Source organism: Nothoprocta perdicaria, unplaced genomic scaffold, assembly GCF_003342845.1.
Source record: "Nothoprocta perdicaria isolate Ctin4 unplaced genomic scaffold, notPer1 scaffold_49, whole genome shotgun sequence".
Classification (NCBI taxonomy): domain Eukaryota; kingdom Metazoa; phylum Chordata; class Aves; order Tinamiformes; family Tinamidae; genus Nothoprocta; species Nothoprocta perdicaria.
In genome coordinates, this window is record NW_020455743.1 from 4,142,232 (window position 1) to 4,163,516 (window position 21,285).

Genomic DNA, 21,285 nt, shown 5'->3' on the forward strand with positions numbered 1-21,285 from the left:
GCGACGGCACGATTTTTTTATGGTAATTGTTATCATTTGGACCTGTGTATATGCAAATGGGGGAGATTAAAGTAAAGAAAATATAAAGATGATGAATATACGTAGGCAAGATGGCAGAGGGATAGAAACGCTTGCAATATTAATGTCCTTTGCCGTAGCTGAAGCACTGAAGAGCAGCTGCCTTCCCAGGGCTGGAGTCTTCGCTGCTTTATGTCACGCAGCCTCGGCCCACAGCCAGTGGGAGAGGAGGCGAGCGAGCAGGGCAGGAGCCTGGGGCAAATGGAACCAGCTGTGGCTTAAACTCTGCTTTCTTATTGCCCCCCTGCCTTCTTGAGCCCCTCAGAGGGCAAGAGCCTGCCTCCCCTGCCCTGCAAAGGGGCTTGGGGGTTGAGAAGCCTCTGGGGAGCTTCTCAGGAGCATCACTTGCTGAAAGGTTGGCACCTCAGGAGAAACACTTGCAGAGCCAAAATAGGAGCTTTGTTATACCAGGAAGTCCATGGGAATTTGCCCCCAGGCATTCCCACATCAGGGTTAGGTTGTCCCCCATTTTCATGCTTTTTTGTCCCCCACTCTCTTGGAAATTTTTATGATAAAACACTGCTGCTGAGCATCCGTGGGTGGTGCAGTCACCACCACTGTGTTCTCCTGCCTTTCCAGAGATTATCAAAGGGAACGAGGGAGCTGAAGATGGATGGCTGAATGCCAACACGGTGCACAAATGGTAGCACAGCCCCATCACTGCTTGGTGTAAGCAAGAAAATCAGACTTCTGGACACAGGTTAAGGATATGACACCTTTCATTTAAATGCATTTTCAAGTGTTCTTAAGCTGCCTTTCTATAACTTCTCCCTCTCTATTTTTTTTCTAAGTGAAGTTTGGATTTTTTAAATTCATTGTCTCTGTGGACATGGTGCTTTCTGGCCCTCATTGGCATTTAGCCATACAGCAGTTCTACCCCTGCAATAAATCAAATCCCTAACTTGGGAAGAACAACCTTTATAAATGAGAAAACACTTCAATTTCTATCCCTTCAGCTCTGCTGATGCTGAAAGCAACAGCAAACCCTGACTTCCCCAGGGAGAAGGTCTGGACCTAAATGCCTAGGCTTTCTTGCTGAGACTACCAGCCAAACTGGTGATGGGTCAGGAGTGTAGGTTCATCAAACCTAGAGCGCTAGAGCTGGACTAAGACCAGGGATGCACTTTAGATAAAGCACTGAGCATGAGATCATACCCTATTTTCTCTCCTCTTATTCTACATTATGTTATTGAGACTTACAGAAAGGCGAGCAGGACAGCAAATTCTGTCTCCATTAAAAATGTCAGGCTTTTTCTACTTTGTAATATATTTCAGTATTTATCTGGGAGAGTAGACCTGGACCTGCAGTGTTACAAATGCAAAGCCCAGGCCACTATGGTCTCCATTTGCACCTTCTGCTGTAAATCGATACCACTGTAACCCTTCCATTCTTCTTAATAAGTCACAGACTTTAGCTATTTATTCTTGCTGTGCAGTCTTTAGCTACTCATTCTCACCATGTATGGGAAGTGTCAAGGACTGATGTTCCCCAGCTCATCTCTTTTGAGTTATTGGCCTACGGACTAACTCTAACTTGCCCAAAGTTGCCTGAAGAGTGTTAAGATGGGCAAGAAACTGGGCATGGTTAGTTTCATGTCCAAGCTCACAGTGGAGCACTTTCACCCCAAAAAAGAACTTGTCCATCTCTGTTCGGTTTAGCGTTTTGCTCAACTGTTGAACCTACTCATGGTCCAAGTCATGGTCCCAATCAAGGATATTCTCTTACACTTCCTCACTTGTGCACTTCAGTTGACAGCCTGTGACGGAAAATCTCAAAACACCGTCACTATGTGGAAGGGGTAATGTAAATGCTTCGTCATTGGAGGTTACCTTTCGTTTTCTTGTGTGTACTCCAGAACAGGATCCTCTTGAAGGCTGTTACCACAGATCAGCTGAAATGTGGCAACTTACTGTAGTCGCAGTGAAACAGTGACTCCCACACTTGCCTCACTGTGTATCCAAGTATTGCTCCACTTGCTCTTACTACCTAAAGCAAGCTACAGATAGTAATATAGTAGTAAAATCTGTGGGGAAAATCACTGCAATTTTCTCATTGTTTTCACAGTTTATTCATTCAAGGTCTCTAAATTAATCTCTTGATTTGAGGCCAAAACACCTAACTGTTACAGATTCATCACTTCTACAGTTTCCAGTAGGTTTTCCCTGAGAAGCTGTTGTGATAAAACCATACACTCATTCCAGCATATTCTTTTAAAAGAGTATTAGCCATGCACTTTTAATAAGGTAGGTGCTTCATTCTGCTCGTGAACTGTGTACACCTGAAGGCACATTTCCAAATTGTCCCTTCACCCTCAGTGAAGGACATCAGTGTTGTTGAATCAGTTGTTGAACACCGTCAAGTTGAGGTGGTAGTCCAGTTCAGCTCCCTTCCAGCAAGGAGCTAAACAGCGTAGGGACCAAGGGTAGTTTTTGAAAGCATAAATCCAAAGTGCTGGAACAAAATTCTACTGTCTCAACTGGAAAATGTGTTTGGCTGGAGCTGGGCTACAAAATACGATGGCTATCTCATTTTGCATAAGACACCAGCGAGTAATCTGATGATTTTCCATGACTAATAAGATAGGTCATATTTGACTAGCTGATGTAGAGATGAGAGGCTTCATATTCTGTTACCAAATCCCTGAGCCATCTGGTTCCTAATGACTTCTTTCAAAACAAAGAGAATAAAACTTCTGAATTGTGCAATGCATTTTGACATCCTCTCTTAGAAGATGCACATTGCTTCACATCAGCTGATGCGATCTGTGTCTGCACCAGCTAAAGCTTCCATGCACCGCTCTCAGCTATCTCTGCGCATTCGATAGGAAACATCCCCTCCTTTTTGCTCAAATCGGGGAAAGAGAACCAAAACTGGGAACAAGACACGTGTTTTTCACATCTTTCTTTTTCTCTCAGCTTGCACTTTAAAACCCCAAGCAAGCAGTGGCTCAGAAATATGTGTGATGTTTCTCCTTTGCGAGTGGTTTCTGCTCCAGCTTAATGTATTGTGGTGAGATTGCTCAGAAACACTCACAGTCAGGACAGACCCACAGAAGGGGGGATGCCCCGTGCTGGCCTAAAACCTGGGCCTTCAATAGATATAGCCATGCTCGTTAAGCTGGAGCGAAAGTCTGTGGTCAGCGAGCCACGCTCCCTCATCCGGGAAAATTACCCCAGCGAGCTTGTTTAAATGAGAGCATGGTTACATTTATTAGCTGTGGTCACAGCACAAACCCGCCCCTGGCAAACCACGGCCAGAAGTTTACTCATCAGGACTTTTACCTTTTGAGGCGCTTTTGACAACTTCGTGGGTTTTGCACGTTGTCTAGCATTGTCCCCTCTTGCCCCTCTGGCATCTGCTCTAGGTCTCCGTCTGATCTCTGTCTGATCCCAGACCAAGATACATGCCTAGGTGGTCAAACGTAGTATATTTGATCCTGCATCTCCTCATACAATGTTAATTAAAGCAAGAGACAAATGAAAGGATATCAAATAGATATATTTGTTATCCCCTATTTATCTCTTAGATAGTTTACCAAACCATAACCTAACACTGTTTATGCGATGCTATCTGGAATTACATAGCCAATAAGTACAGTATATTATAACCATACGGTAGTACTATTATGTATAATTATGTATGTTTATAGATACCTCCATTACAGAGCTGTTTAGTTCTTTGTTACCTTTGTGATATTGTGCATGTTGCATCATATTCACAAATGATATGCCACCTATAATTAGGTACATTTATATTTGTATGTCATATTTATTGCACACTACAGTATTTGCATCATCAATAACAGCCATCCTGTTGTTAGGCCAGCTCATGTTTATTTACCTAATTTCTTTTGATACCTTAAGCATTGATGCTTTAAGAGGTGGGTGCCTTGCAACAGATTCATCCAGTAGTTAGACCTGACTTACACACCTGATTGATTGATTCATAGGTGCAATCCTGGTTCCCTAAGAGCTGCTGGCTGAGCATCCAGCCATTTCACAGAGACCAGTTTTTCATCACAGAAGGCTGGTGCTATACATCTGAATCAGCTTATTTAGGGAGAGCTCTGTTCTTTAATGAGTTCAGGATTGAGGTAGATGTGAATTCAACCCTCACACGAAAGGCCAAATGAGGGGCTGCAACACCACCTAAAGTCTGAACCCCCACCCAGGGCACCTCTGTATTCCACACTCAGCCATAAGGATCTTGGGGTCTGCAAATAGCATCGATCCGCAGTTCTCCTTTGATCCTTTCTCTAATGTCTATTGAATTGCTTCTCTCTCTATGGTACATAATTTAGGTCTGGTTGAGTACAGAGTATTTTATTTATTATGCATTCAAATTTTTAAAAATGCATCTCTAGGCATCTTAGCAGTACGCTGGGCACCTACCCCATAAATTAAAAATAACAACATAAACTTAGACAAAGGGCTATCCATAAATAACCCCTCTTCAATTCACACCCTTAGCAATAGCCTTAGTTTGATACAGGGAAATAGATGGGCTTTACAGCCTGTTGGGAAGGTTAATAAATCTGAACTCTGACGGACTAAAGGGGAAAATGAGTTTCAAAATTGAGGTGCCCCCTCTCCACCCTCCTCCTGGAGAACACCTTGCCTTGAACTCTTCACTTGCTATGGTTCTCAGTGGGAGACTGAGCCCTGCTGGCCAAGCCAGGACCAGAAATGGGGGCTGTTAGGGACATTGCACAGTCCTGCTGAGATAAAAATTTAAAAAACAGCATTAGCATCACAGGAATATTGTATTTTTAAAGAACTTTTGGTTGCACCTTCAAAAGGGATTTGCTTTAGCACAATATTTGGTTCCCTAATATGTGTGCTAGGCTGTTCTTCCTTTTCTAAGGATCAGACACTTTTGATAGATATTAGAGTTGGCATAAAAATCCTAAGTCAGTTTTGAAAAAGTCTGTCTGTGTGTGTCAGTTTATGGGGGAAAGCATCCTTTTCCAGAAGTAATTTGCTGAAAACAGCTTCAGTATTTCGTTCCTGCCTATGGCAATTTATGAAACACAAATGGGATATTGTACCAGGAGTGATGCTGAAATAAATCACTCTAAAAACAGAACTGAAATTTTATTTCATTACAAAAGTAAATATAAAAGTGCTTTAGCACAGTTTCAAATTAGATTGGGGTTTGGTCAAGCTTGTTTTAAATCCAATGATTATAGAGCAAATGGCTGGAGATGAAGTCTCAGCAGAGCGCCGTTGCAAAAACAGCTAATAGGATGCTGTGCAGTACACAGCAATACAGAAAAAGGGTGGATAATTTTTGTCTGCAGTGCAAGAATCCAAGTCAGTGACAGAAGCATCTGTGCCTGGCTCAATTGTTCAGTTTGGAGAAGGATGCTGGAAAAGTAGAGAGGATACAGAATGGGCCTACAAAACTGCCTGAAGGTCCGGGCAAAGCGCTTTCCCCTGGGTAGGTGGGATGAGCAGAGGCTGAGCTCCTTGCTCAGTGTTGCTGGTGCTTATTCATCAAGGCTGAAGCACGACCTGGGGCCAGTTTAGGCAGGGGCGGGCTGCAGTGGCACAAGCTGGCAGTGATTCAGCCCCATCGGTGAAGACCTCCTGTCCTTTCTGTAGGGCAAAACACACCAAAGAGGCTGCCAGACTGGCCGGAGGCCGGGGCTTCCCCGAGGATAAGCAACTGGCTCCTCTTTTGGGTAGCCCCTTGGCTGTTTCCCACTTGCCGGGCCTCTCAGCAAGCCTTGGGCTTGCCTGACTCCCTTCTGAAAAATCACCCCAGAGGATTTTATCTGGCAGGACTTCCAAAATTCCTGCTGGAAAAGCCCTGATTCTTGGGCTTGCTTGTCCCTAAAGCCTTACAACCCAAATACCAAGCTGCCGTTTGATTGCAAAGAAGACCAGACTTGACCCCATCAGAGGCTCACAAACCTCTGTTAAGCAAGCTCTGTTTGCCTCCTCCATAAGGATATTTTCATATGGATAGAGGAGGAGGCCTGTTGTTACTATTAACCCATGCTGGACACGCTCAGGGGTGGATTCTGAGACATGGAGGTTATTGGAAAAATGCTTCTTGTCATGCGAAGCTCTGCATCATACTGGCCAATAAATAAAATGTGTGACTGAAGACGGAAACTACAGTTGCCAGGATTTTATAGCAGGGTAGGTGCCACAAACTGTGCAACACCCTGGAACCGACATGTTTTCTGTATGTTGTGCTATACCCTCTTCTCCCAGCACCTGCACGAATGTAAATGACTGTTGCATGATTATCAGCAGAACAGTAAGCTCTTTAAGCTTACTGTAAGCTTTAAACTTAATGTAAGATTCATTATAAAAAGGTTTCTTTTGTAAGAGAAAGAGTTTTTTGTCTAGTTTTTAAAAGTACCATAGGAAACCCCCATTTATTTGTGCTTGCTTTTGTTTGACAGTAGTTTCCTTGTTCCTCTCTGCTCTTGCTTTTCTGGTGCCAGTTAGCAGCAACATTTGGCAATGGCAGAGAGGGAGAGAAAGGAGAGGCGGGGTCAGTGTTGGGGTAAGGGGAAAAACTGTGTGTGCCTAAGAAAACAGAATTCAACCAAAGTGTTTAAACAAACAAACCGAGGGCATATTGACATTTGAAGTTTTTCTTCAAGTTTGTTGTCATTCAGGACTGTCGTTCCCCACTGCGCTTCTGATTTCCCCCTGCAAGCTGTCCCAATGTACCCCAGGTCAGAAGGAGCTCATCCAAAGGCCCTGTTGTTGGCTTGCAGCTGTGGCATGGCGGGAGATGCTCCCTAAGAGGCCCAAGCAGATCTGTATCCATTGAGGCCTTACTGCACATACTGGGCAAATCACAATTGCTCTTATCCACCTGTACCACTCTGCTGGTGGCTCTTAGCCCATCACCTGCTTTTAAATTTAAGAGCTGGCCCACACAGGCTAACACAAGCACTTGATTCCCCCCTGCTTCCCATGGCTATGGAAGCCCATGCCGTGAGCCCTGGCTGCAGCACTGCAGTCCCCATTGGTGCTTCTGTTCTCGACTACTTGTTGCAACAGATAAAGTGATTTATTAAAAATAACACCAAAGTAACAGATAAAGTGATTATGAGACAAACTCCTGCCTGAACTGAATGAGGCATCTCCCTTTCAGACTGTGCACAAGACCCTAATATGCTTGATCTTGTCAAGGTTGGAGTTGGAGCTTCTCTAGAGCTAACATAACTTAGGTCTTTCCTATAGCAAGAACAGACATGTGTTTTGTAAGTTATAGGGAGATCAGGCTGGTTATCTGAAATGAGTTTTGGGAGCCTCAGAAGTTATTTGAGAGGCTTGCAATGCCTCTAGCTCTCTTGCTTCATCAGGAATTTCTGCTCAGTGCCCAGTCAGGTATTTTCTCTGCAACATCTCTCCATGAAGTGAGTTTCAGATGAACATCCCCCACATATAATGCGTATTCCGTATAGGCTCTCTGAGGAAAACTCTAATATCATCAGAATCTCTTGTGTTAAAACATTATCTACCTGTCCTGAGTAAACTGTTTGTCCCTTAAGCCTTTCTAAGTGTTCAAATAGATAGGCTGTCTCTTCCCTGGGATTCATTTCAGTATTTAAATAGAGCTATTGTATTAATCAAAAAAGGATTATAAAATAGAGGATAGTGTGCTCATTTCCATCTTATGAGGTATATTTCCTTTTCTAAAGAAACTCATGAAAAGGTAAGCAGAATCGTCTCAAGGCAGCACAAGAGGACACTTCTGCTCACTGTAAAGTGGGCCACAAGTAAAAGAAGGCACTAAGCATAAAAAAGATGCACACCTTCCCTTCAAGGCTTCCCTGCAGAAGCAGGTAAAGCACTTTATTAATAAAAGCATTCTGTGATATAAAGAAAAGGCAGTAGTGATGATAGAGAGATAGAGGAAATCAAGAACATGTTAGAGTTTTGAAATTTGTCTTCACTTTATAATTCAGGGCACAATAGACATAAATAAAATAGAATACAGAAAAATCAATGTGGGTAAAGAGTAAAAGATACTTCAGGAGAGATTGGAGCGGAAAGGTATAATTGCTGCTTAATACATCAGGAGAAGCAATGATTAGAAATAGCAGAGATAAGAGACATTAGGAGAATTGTATGTGGGATTGGATCATGATGATTCAAATCAGAGGCAGGCTCTAGCTCTAAGAGTTGTGATAGATTAAAAGAATGGCTTAAAGGAGCTTCTGCCTGGCATGGTGGAGATAAACCTGACCCTGCCAGATCTCCGGGAGATAGAGCAAAATCACCGCTTTCCCCTTCCCAGATTCTCTGGCACTCCTGATGATTTAACCGTGAAGTCTCCTGTGGTGGGAGGGAGCGTGCTGTGATGCCGTTTCTTTTGGGAACCCATCTTTGTTTCAATAAGCTGTAGCTCTGTCCTGATACAGGCACTTTCCCAAAGGCTGGCACGTTTTTCAGCCCAAGCATTTTGTGAAGGAGAGCTGGGGCAGCTGAGCTGGCCATGGGCAGCACAGTTTGTGCTCACAGCAGTGTGCAATAGTTGATTTGTGGGGTACAGTGCCTTGGGCAGTAAGGCCACCCCCAAGTAGGCCACCCCTTTGGCCCTTGCCACCCAATGGTCTCCCTGCAAGTCCTCGGGGAGTTCTGCCCATGTTGCACATTGAACCTCAGCTCTGGAGCATGTGGTGAGGCAGGCAGCCCTGGCGCTTGAGTCTGAGCCTAATGACGCCTTAACCATAGTCCCGTTTTGTGCTGCCTCATCTGTTCAGGTTTGTGGTTTTGACAAAATCCTAATGTAAGATGGGAACTGTTCCAAGCAATCAGAAAGAGGAGTGTTGAATTCCCAGTGCCACTGTTCAGGAAAACACAAGAAGTATTGGGTGAATTTGAATGGCATAAAGTAAAGGAGAGAAAGGACATGAGATGGGCTGGTAGGAGATGAAAAGCGCTGGCACATAAATCATAGTCTATCCAAGAGTTTTATATGACATACAGTAATAAATACTGCAGGATTTAAAACAGGGCATTGTGAATGAGTACGGATGTGCAGAAAGTAATCAAGGATGAGAGAGAGACATATGTGAAGTGTAAAATGTCAGGGCCAGAACAGGGAGGGAGGGATTGCAGAAGAGAGGAAAGGGAGTACGAGAAATAACATGCACACATGCTCATGCACAGACAGACAGACAAAAGCAAAAGCATGCGATGAAAGAAATATTGTGCAAGAGGTTAAGGTAAATAAGAAATTCTTCAGATATGTGAGGGAAAAGCTCTCTGGAGGACACAGCAATTTTAGTTTACAAGACATGGTAAGGATAATTTATTGATATGAGTTGGCCATTGATAAATGAAAAAAAAAAAAAAAAGTAATTAGCTGTTTTCCTTAATATTCCCAAATGAAGGTATCAGGAAAGAGACTGGGGCATGTCTGACATAAATTTATACTGTGGGAGGACAAAAAAATACACCAAGAGAAAATAAGAAAGGAGTGATCTGACCATCAGTGTGCCGCAAAGTGACAACACTCAGGGACTCCATGAGGTATGAGAGATCTGAAAAATCCCAAAGGTGCAAGAGAAGGGGAGCAGGCATGGAGAGGGCGAGAAGGGGCAGCCTGCGCACATCCACGTGGCACTGCTGAGCAGAGACCAAAGACTCAGGAAGTTTCCTGATTGCACATTTCCCTTCAGGAGTACAAAACAAACTGTCTTGCAGAAAAGATGAGAGGACAAAATGATACTGAAAAAGTTTGAGTTGAATTAAAATTTACAAAGTTTTACCTTTTTTCAAAGAAGAGACGTGCCTCTAAAATAAGCCATTTTTGCTGGCAGACCTTAATGAAGCTCTAGTAGAGAGCTTCGTCAGTGTCTCTGATGTTCTCAGGACTGGATATTAGCCTAAATAAAATCTTAGCCTTCCTTGCCACCCGAGCTGTGCTCCAAACGCTGCTCAGGTAGGCTGGAGAACTGGTGCAAAAGCCTGACTCTGTGTTGACAAGGGGAACAGGAGCTTGCAGAACCCACGACCCCACAGAAAGGCTTCGTGGCACCCGGGAAGGCAAGATGCTGAGTGATGGGTAGGGTTACTTAGGAGGAGTCAGCAGGCAACAGAGAGATGCTCAGGATGAGCGGAGACAAATGCAAGTGCCACGTGCCAGTGTGACTTGCTCTGAAATGGCTATAACCCTGTTACAGGCGAGTTCAAGGATGGATGCGATCCAATGCTACGCGGATTTTGTGCCTGATTCAATGAACTGGTTTATCGGGCTCGCTTCAGATCAGCACTAGTGCTCAGATCAGCACTATCGGCCTGCCAGCATCAGGGCACTTTTATTCAGCCTCCCCTTTTATGTCTGTATATTCTTTAAGGGAAGATCCTGTATCCTGTAAAAAGGATTATGTAGAGGAAACTGTTAAATAGCCTGTGCCCAACCAGAGGAAGCAGCATCCACCTTTGTTTGGATGTTGGAAGGATGCTCTGGCTGCCCAACTGCATTGCTCTGCTAGTGTCTGCAGCACTTAAACCGAAGCATCCCTGGGCTCTGCACCCTGCTTCTAGAAGGTCTTCAAAACCCTCCTGGATGCCACCCTCTGCCACATGCTCTAGGTGTCCCTGCTTGAGCGGGAAGGTTGGACTGGATGATCTCTAGAAGTCCCTTCCAACCTTGAACATTCTGTGATTCTGTGATTCTAGCCTCCCTGGTCAGTGGGTCGCCTTTCCAGATTCCAGCTCCTGGACAACCTTGGCCTTAAGTAAGTCTGTGTTTTCTCCCTGCAGGATTGTTTCCCCAGGAGCTTCTTGAGATTCATATGCTTTACCCATACACCACTTTTTAAGGCATGCCTTAAAAACCAGCGATGTCCAAGTTTGGCTTTAGGAGCACTTGGACAAGGCCTTTCCTCTGCGGGCAGGAAGCTAAAGTCTCTGCTTACCCAACTGGGAACCTAAAGACCTTGCTTGAGGTAGGGTAAAGCCCTTGTCTTAACCATCATCTTAATCCTGCACTGCGCAAACTGCAGATTAGCCACGTGCTGTGCTCCTGCATGGGACTCACATACTTGATTTCAGGATCAGGAGGGAAAAGGGCTGTGGGAAACCTCAGAAACTGCCCAACTGTCCTTCCTTTTTTCATTCCTTTTTTTTTTTTTTTTTTTTAGTAACTTCTAATCTGCTGCTGCTCCCCCAAGTCTATCAGCAACATTCATTCTTCTTTTTTTTTTTTCCCCTATGGGAATCAGTGGATCTCCTAACATACACAACGCTCGATACCAGGATTAATGATTGCAGGCATTTGACCTTCTGCCTTGTGTTTGTGGGAGGTTTTTCTGGGTATCATCTAAGATGTTAACACAGGGTGGCTATATTAATATTACAAGCTTCTGGTAGATGCTTCCACTTTTTGATAAAAAAAAAAAAAGAAAAAAATCATGGTTTAACTTACTTAATCTGGGAACAAATTAAGAAAAACAGCAATAACAATAAGGCAGTTAGACCACAGTGGTAGTGTGCACATGGAAGTGGTCTCTGGTAGAACTTCCCAGTCAGTATTTGGAAAGGGGTCTGAGCTCATTTGAGATATTCGGTTATTTTTCTGTCATACTCTTAAGTCTTAGGAGAAGAAAAATAACCATATGTTAAGAAAACCCGAATCTCAATGAGCTTTGAAGAAAAGTATGTGCTCGCACGCCCTGCCAAGGCATCGTTACTTTGCACTTTAATATTAATTTGGCACTTTAATCTAGGGACATGGTTTAGCAGGCATGATGGTGATGAGTTTGCCATTAGACTTGATGATTTTGAAGGCATTTTCCCACTGTAATGATTCTATGATTCCATTATATTTTGTAACTTTAAGAAAAATATGTTTTATGTCACCTTTTCATTTTTCCCCATATCCACTAAAGCACAGGAAAGGAAAAAAATACCAGGGCATGGATCCTTGCCTGCCCCCGCTGATGTAGATATAACCAGGAGCACAGCCCATTGCATGTCAGTGGCCTAAGCGCGCAGGGTCTGATTCCCCTTTGGACACCTGGGGCTGGCAGATGATCAGCAGGACCTACAGGAAATGCATGTCCCTCTGGAACGGCAGCTGGAAAACAGGTGGGATACCCTGCGGCGTCTCACATGGCGCCGAGCACCTATATTTAGGCACTTGACTCCCACTCTGTGGATCAGCAGGAGCCTTTCTGGGCAGGGTGGGTGCTCCGTGGTGACGGCGTGGGGTGAGCCGGGTTTCCATACCTGTCGCCTCCACATGTACCCCGAAGGCAGCAGCCATGGGAAATTCCTGCCGAGTGAGTGAGGCAAGGGAAGCCTTTCCATGGGGTTTATTTTTAACCGCCTTGCAGAGTTATATCATGGCTTGGAAATACTATAAACTGGTTTGGAGATACTGTCGCTCTCAAAGGGGTTCTCCAAAGAAAATCATTTTAACAGACCCTTTTAAGTCTTTGCCTTCTTATTAAGTCTTCTTGCCAGGCTCTGTTAGATGCCATCTGTAAGAATGGCTCGTTTTCATTTCTGTGTGGAATTGCAATGGTTGTTTGTTTTTTCATGGGACAGGATGGTAAAGAGGAGCCTGTGCACTGCCTTAGCTGCAGTCACACAGAGACATGGGGCCACCACAGTGCTAGTCATCCTGCTGGGCCCTGGTGTCTGGGCCCTGGCCAGTTCAGAGTGTGGAGCTCAGTCCTGCAGGATTGGCTGGGAAAAACTTCATTTAAGGCTAGTCTGATCTCGGCTGTTTGGTCTTTGCAGCTGAAAGGCTTTGATGCATGTCCTTTCCCAGCTCAGCGAAGGGCGAAAACAACTTTTATTTCACCCTTGAGTGAAAGAGAGACGGCACCAGCGACTTTTATTTTATTAAAGCCAGGCCAACTGCTTGGGGCCTTCCTGTGACAAGAATTATCAATCTTAAGTATATATAGCGGAGCAGGCTGGTTTTGCCTAAGGCCCGAGCTCCGAGCGAGATATTGCTTCACTGCGGCTATTGCACAGATGTCCATCCTTTGGTGTCTGTGTGTGTCTGCGAGGGCAGACACCAGCTTTCCAAATAGTGCCCCTTGACCATGAACACCCCTCCTTATGCTGTGCTGGTGGATTAAAACTGGCGCCTGGCCTTAAATATGCAGTGATGCTAATGGGAGCGCATGGCCTTGGGAGCTGTCGCAGCTTGTTTTCTCAATCATGGGCATCCTCTCACACGCGCCTGACTCATGCTCAGAGCCGACGGGCACTCGTGCCCACCCTGCCAGCTCTGTGCATGTCTTTCACTGTCCCCCTTGGGCTGCTGGTTTGCCCTGCACTGCCTAATGAGCAGCCCCGGGCCCCTGTTCCCCAGCCCGGCCATGTCCACCCCCATAGAGTGACCCAAATGTCAGCCCCTTCAGCTGGGAAGAGGCTCTGCCAGACGCTTCCCTATTCCCCTGGGGTGGCTGGATGCTACTAAGTTTGTCTGGGGATCAGGGATACTCTAAAGCTGCTTTCAGCCCGGAGCATCCAATGGAAACTATGATGCTGCATGGTACCCACAGCCCCATCCCACAAAGCTGCCATGATTCACTACAGATCCATTCTACCGCCTGGCTACCTCCTGGGAAACACCGTGTGTGCTGCCGGTGTCACTGTGCTCCTGAGGGAGCCCCTCGGCAGAGCAGCTCTTCGCTGACCCGCAGCCACGGCCTGCAGAGCCATAGCCATGGCTGCCTGGGGCTCTGAGGCCTTCTGTTTACAAAGATCAACAGGCTTAGAAGAGAATGTGGTTTTTTTAAACTCTCTCCCCTCCATGCCCGCCCTGTGAATGTAGGATCTGATTTCTCCATCCCTAAATCAAAAGCAGGATAAGAAGACGAGAATCCAGTTTTGTCTCCTCTCAGATCTCTGCCTCAGGAGGATACGAGGCTTTGAGATCATTGTGCTGCAGTCGCTTCCAGCTAAGAGAATGACATCCAGAACAAACGCCAAAACTGGCTAAAAGGATCAATTAAAGAATAAAAGCAGTTAAGGGAAGACTGCCTGTCCCAGATGAAATTAGTGTAACCATGTCAGCCCTTTCCTCTCAGGATGAAATTGCTACGGGGCAGTTCGTGTTGCTTTTTCCTGCGTACATGATGTGGTTTTGGACTCGTTCTGGCAGGCTCGTATCCCGCTGCCGCTCCTGATGCCCAAGCAGTGAGAGCAGCTGCTTTCCATGCAGGCCCCCGCGCCGAGCGGCTCTGCCATCGGAGGAGCTGCAAAGGCCTTGCAGTTTTTCTACCATGCTCCTTTTAATGGCTGCCCGGTGCTTTTTTTGTGTCTTGAGGCCCAAGAGCAGAATGGGTTTCAGTCCTAGACAACGAAGTCCCTGTTCGCCGTGTTTCTTTGCCAGGGCCATCCTTTTTTTCTGTGGGATCAGCCTTGCGGGCTGAATTTCAGATGGTGTTTTGCGAGAGTCCTTTAAAGTGATGCCTCCTTCATCACAATTATGCTTTGTGTCTTGGCTGCCTGTTAATTCAACTGTTAATTGCCTGGAGAGCCTCAATAGAAATGGTTAATAACAGGCACATAATTTCACAACTGCTAAACAAGTACGGACTGTGTTTAAATGTAGATTCAGTGGCCTGCCAAGCCATTAACTTTTGTTCATTTTGCTGTTTAGGAGGCACCTCTAATATTTTTTTTGCTGTATTACAAAGTGAGAAATATTTAGCATCTATTTAATTAGCTTGGCTACAATAGAGACATTCCATGATTACAAACCAAAGTAAGTAAAAGCCTAATGTGAGTGGCACTTTTCTGTACCATTGGAAATTAAAAATCCGTTTCAGTGTGATTAAATTGATTCCAGGTGGTTTCTTGAGTAATTATGTTCAAAATTTGTCTGCCAGTCCAATTTGCTATCAAATCTCACTTTATCATTAATAACCCTAATGCAGGTGTACAGGCAGTATAAACCGAATGTCCTACAGAATTATCGTTCTTTTGTCAGAATGAAATGCTGATTGTTTATTATCTGATTTAATTTCTCATGGTTAAGTCTGAGCAATTTGATTTAGCAACATTTTCAATCAACCTTACAAATATTTGAATACACTTATGTGACAATTAATGTGCAGAACAGCACTGTGCAACAGCAATTCTTCCGCTGTTTAAATCCAAGACCAGCTCCTCTCTCCTTGGGAGTGGGATGTCCCCATGACAGCCTAACATGCAACTGTGGAGACCCAAGGGAAAAAGTTGAAGCCTGTGAGATCAGGACAGGAGTCCTGGTTTTCTGATCTTTTGCTGTGGGTCACGATCCCTCCCGAGAAGGCCGCCAGGAGCACACGGCAGCCCCTGCAACCTCATCTTTCTGAACTAGCACAGCCTGGGATGAATTTGCACGAGTGGCCCAGACCAGCGCACCTGAAAGCAGAGTGATGCCCATCGGACTGTGCTAATATGTTAGGGTGAAGCCTGAAGCTCCCTGTGCCCTTTGACGGGAAGCAGGAGGTTGGCCACATATGACACAACACCTCTGCCTTGAGGCTCCAGCATGCTGCTCTTTTCTGGAGCACGCTGGAATCAGGTAAGGAAACATTAATTTGTTTATTCACAGCTGGGATTGATTCAGTTGAGCGGTAGAATAACACTTGAGTGAGCTAATTCCAACGTACCATTCTCTGCCTTTATTTATCAGAGACACTGATGTAGGCAATATTGCGCATAACCTTTCAATCATCCATCCCATCACAATGTCTGCAACGTCTGCAGTCGCCAGCAGACACGTTAGTGGCGTTTGCACACAGTGGGAGGAGACCCTATCATGCAGGATAGGAACCTTGCCTGGTGCTGGAGCTGGGCTGGGGCTTGGCACTGCTGCAGAGCACACCCATCCTGGTGGTCAATATGGGTTGAAGAGGCCTCCCAAGATGAAGATGGGGGGCATCCTACTGCTGGATGGGGTGTTTAGTGATGCCATCTTAATAGGAGCCAACTAAAAGCAACCCCAAGATTGCTCTTAGAGCTGGCAATGCTCAGGTGCCACAGAGTATTTGTGCAATGTGCTTTGTCAGTCTGCTGATGCCAGCACAAACCACACATCATAGTGTTGCATGTCAGGGTGGAAAATGGCCCAGCTGGTCTTCATAAACCCTCCTCTGGCACTGTCAAAGGTATGAAGAGAAGTACAAGGAGAGCGAGAAGCAAATCATGTCAAGTACTGAAAAGATCAAGTGGGATGGCCTCCTATCCACATCTCTGAGCTTTGCTTGTGGCACTTCTCTCTAAGTGCACTGTATGAAGGTGATGGCAACTTGGGCAACAAATGCGTATAGTCTTTGTTTGACTGGGTGTCTTGCTTCCCCTGTACATGATGCCCTGCAGCTGGTAGCTGTGCTGCTGTTGACAAAGATGTGACTCATTTCCACCACTGAATATCTCTCTCTCACACAATGCATTTATATCCTGTTTAATTTCACACCTATCCTGTTTGCTTCATTGCATAGCATTAGTGTTATATTCGGTCAATTTTTTTGATTCCATTATAGGGGATGTGTGTTAATTACTGATTTAATTTTAACCTGGAAACATGTTTATATTGCAAACAGTTGAGAAACAGACTTATAAGATCATTTGAAATAGATGCATAATTTGAGGGTGCAAATTTAACATCCTACCCAAAGTCTTCTAGGGAAAAATTGTTGTACCTTTACTCAAGTAATAGGAGTTTGCTTGAGTCAAGAAACATCCATAATCCAGAGAGCATTTTGGGACCACTGCTTGATTACAATAATTACTACAGATAAGTCACAGACTCGGATGTTGTGCCATCCCTGCCTTTGCTACAGATGGGCTGTGTGATGTTGAGCAAGGAGAACGTGACCTGAACTGCAAATCTCTTTCTCACCCTGTGAGGAGCTACTCATGCTCCCAATTTTACCACAAGAGTAATTGGATGATGAATGCCACTGTTTTCACAAAATACTCAGAGTTCCTTAGATGGATATACTCTATGGAAGCAGAAGCCACAGGACTTCATTACACCGGTTATTTCTTTGGCCTGAGTTAGTGTTTTGCACCCAAAACTCTTGACTCAAGTGCAGAGATCCACTGGGCATCTCCCTGTTTGTGCCCCTCTGAAACTAAATGCTGAACATCATTCGATGAGCCAAATTTTTCCTAGGTAAATTCTTTTCTTCCTGATCCTCTTGTACCCTTGATCCCACCAAATTAGCACCTTTAAATTACTCTTATGTTGCTTAATGTAATCTAATGGAGGGGCTTCAGGAATGGACCAGAACTGGAGGAAGAGGAGAGGCAAACAGATGGGTATTGCGTAACTTGTCAGCCTATGTGAGGCCCCCACTGGGCAGAGTTCCCAGACTTCCACTCTCAGTCTGCCCTATACGAAATAAAAGATTTCCCTCTTTCTGTCTCTCTTTCTGTGGGGATTTTTAGTATTGAACATACTGACTGCATGAATGACAATGAAAGAGACTCTTCAGAGGACTTGGAGCTTTGGTGGGTAATGTAATTTGGCTTGCTTTGAACACCTGTACTTGAAATTTCCAGTTTCACAGTGGAATTATATTTGACCCCACTGGCATTACTGCCTTAGCACTACTGGCAAGTTTGCTAACCCTTTATTTAATGTTCTGATCTACTGTTTGTTTCAAGTTTAGCAAAACCTTCTTTTTCTCCATTAAAGTGTAGCAGCCAAGCTAAACAAATACCCGAAAATCCTTTCAGCTACGTCCACTTCTTTTTTTGCTGTTCAAATGCCCAGAGCTTTGTGCACTGCCATGGCATCACCGCATGCTGCTCAGGAATCCAGTGTCAAATGCACCCGTTTTTTCCAACCCCAATGCACAGAGAGCTCCAGTGCAGCCAGGTGCTGAAATGTTTGATTTTTACATCTCCATCTACTCCCATTTAAGAGAGTTTATCAGCTAAAAAAGATATGTGTGTCTGGAGTGCTGGATTCCCTCCTTTCCCATGCCAAGGGTTCCTCTGTTCATTCTGTGTTTCTTGTCTGTGTTGCCGTGTCCCCAAGTGCCCTCAATGGGCTATGCAGGCTTTAGAGGTGCCTGCAGATTCCCACTGTTGCTATTGCTGCCCACCCCTGTGCACACACATCTTGCAATTAATTAACCCTGACAAAACTCCTGCAAGGCGGGAGGCATCATTACCCAGATTTGATGTATGGGGATGTGAGAAGCAGCACGGTTAAAGACTCTCCCCTGAGGTCGCAGAGCAGGTAAGTGGCTAAGTAGGAAAAAAAAATCCATTCTCTTGGGAGTCCCAGTCCTGGAAGAGCAGTTTTCCCGGCAGTAGCCGTGACAGCCTCGCCTTGGACTCCTGGGGTAGAGGCCAGCTGATGGTTTACTGCATAACACTGTAACAGAGGCCTGGGTTTCAGTGCTCAGGACTTCCAGGAGAATCAAAGCTCTGGAAATAAGATTCGTTTGTCCACCTGTCCGTGGCTCAAAGCCTTGCTGAGATGCCCTGAGCTGGTGGAGAGGGTGTTCTGCAAATGCTTTTGTGGGCAGCCACGTGCTTCTGGGTGGTGGTGCAATTCAGCTCCAAAGCTGCCATGCCAGGGCCAAAGGCAAAACCCATCGCTTTGAGACAGTGTGAAATGTACAGCAATTAGTGCTATATCCAGGCAATAATATCCCCAGACGTGGCTCTTGCCAAGCAGACAATTACACATCGTAATGGTCTAACACCGACTCTCACAGAAAAAGCTGCTAAGCTGTTTCGTGCAAATGTTCCTCGGGGCTATATAATACAGTTATATAATATACTGATTGGTTTTTGGTTAGGCAAGAGCCTGCCCGTCTGGGAGGTAAGGAGGGATGGGAACATGAGCATCTTCATGCAGACATTCCCAGCAAGACTGGCAAAAAAATTCTGCAGTGTGAGCAAACTGACAAAGTTTTTCTCATCAATACCTTAGCAGAGGTGGGTTTCAGAACGGCTTGGGAACAACCATACATGTGGGGGAGGAAATTTTTTTCATTGTTGTCTCATTTACCAGCTACTTCTGCTGGAGCATAAACTCTTTTGTCAAAAAAACCACTCTGCGAAGCAAGAACAAATTAAGAGATACGGATATAGGCATCTCTATAGATATAAGAGACACAGAGCGTGGTATCCAAATTGAAATAAACTGCAGAGAAAATCAGTCATGAGGAGAATTGGACACTTACTTGCTTTTTGGAATACTTTGCTATTCACCTTGCTCAGGTATTTTCAGGAGGCCAGGCTGAGGTTTCACAGTGAGGTTTCTGCAGTCCTCTGAGGGTGGACAGATTCAGTTCAAGGAGCCGTATGGAAATTTCCACCTCCCAGAATCACACAACAATTGGGGTTGGAGGGCACCTCTGGAGAATATCTGGTCCAACGCCCATGATCAAGCAGAGCCACCTACCGTAGGTTGCCCAGGACTTGGGCAGACAGCTTGTGAATATCTCCAAGGATGGAAACTCTACAATGTCTCTGGGCAACTTGTGCCTACATTTAACCAACTTCACAGTAAAAAAGTATTTTCTTATTTTCAAGTGGAATTTCTTGTCTCTTCAAGTTTGTGCCATTCCCACCCCGTCCCAGCACCATGCTCTACTGGAGAGGAGTCTGAGCCTCTCCTTGCATTCCAATATAAACATGGGTCAGATCACCCTGAGCTTTCCTGTGTGCAGGTTGAGGTGTCCCAGCTCTCTCAGTCAATCCTCGTATGAGACATGCTCCAGTGCCTTCATCATTTCTCTTATCATGAATAAGCCCCAGCTCTGCAGTACCGCTCCCTGCTTTTGCAGAGGGGCTATGTCCCTCATTGTCCTCATTGCTGCCCAGCTGGCTCTTGCCAGCCCTGAGCTGCACCGTGTGTCTCTCAGCCCACAGGTCTGGCACTACTTCCAAAGTCTTGCTTTGATCTCTGAAGCATAGGATCACACCTTCCTGTGTCAAGTGCAAAGACGAGGCTAAGTGGAGATTAGAGATCAAGTATTTTAGTCTGCGGATGTCTTAAACCTTGATCCGAATAGCTTGGCTTAAAATAAATAACCCATTTCAAATCAGGTTTTGCTTGTGACATAGAGACCTCCAGAAATATAGGAGAGAGTAAATAGGAGAGGGATGGGGCAAGACTCCAGAGCAAATCCTTCACAGAGTCATGCCCTGTGGTGATATTCTAGTGAGCACAGACTCGCTGACACTTATGTTTTTCAGTGTAAGCAATGATATGTCCTATTTTTTTTTTCCATAATGTACAGGTAACTTGCCATGTTTTTGCCCACAGCGTGTCACCATGGCCAAGAGGATGGGAGTTAGTTAGTCTTACTTAGAAGTCCCCATTTTGCTTGATGGTTAATGGAAGAAAGGCGAGAGGAGGAGAAAGGAGGTAATTTTTCTGTATTCTTTGATCTGGTTCCCAGCCATGTACCATCAGTGCTGCTCTGACTGGGTTAGAGCTGGGTCTCTGGCACCAAAATGCAATAAAACGGATTATGAGCTAACCCATCACTGCCTTGCACCCGGCCAAATCTTGCTCCCTCACAGCATTTTTCCGATCTTATTTGCCTCCGGATAATGGGAGGCGTCAGCTTGTTTTTGATCTCAATTTGTTGATCTTAGCCTGCCGCCGGCTCCTTTCTGCACCAGGCGAGTGCTTGTCAGCATGAGAGCAGCCCTCCTCCTCATCTTGCACCTCGAGGCCCTGGCTGTGCCACGCTGCCACTAGCCACCCAGGTCATCTGTGCCACGACACACCAGAGCGTAGTTTAACCCCACAAACACCTCCCGGGCAGTGCTAGGACATGATGATGTGCAGCAACAACAGGGGCAGTAGCTGTGGGGTCAGCTGTGGGGTCAGATGTGACAAGATTTGCCAGAGGTTTTTGAGGAGGTAGGTCCCAGTGCCAATGCCCCGACACCTCCTTAGCTGCCCACTTCCCACAGGAGTGAGGCACCTGAATGCCCCAGAGGACAAAATGGGCTGAGCTGAAGGCTACAGACTTGAACCTGAGCTCTTCAAGGCCTGAGGGCTTGAAGGACCACCACAGCTTGGTCCTTCCATTGCCAGGTTAGCATCTGTATTTCACCACAACAGACACAGGAAAAGTCTGGAGCTGTTGTTTCCATTCAAAAGATTTCTTCTCTCTTCATTGATTTATAGAAAAGAAAAGAAAGGAAAGGAAAGGAAAGGAAAGGAAAGGAAAGGAAAGGAAAGGAAAGGAAAGGAAAGGAAAGGAAAGGAAAGGAAAGGAAAGGAAAGGAAAG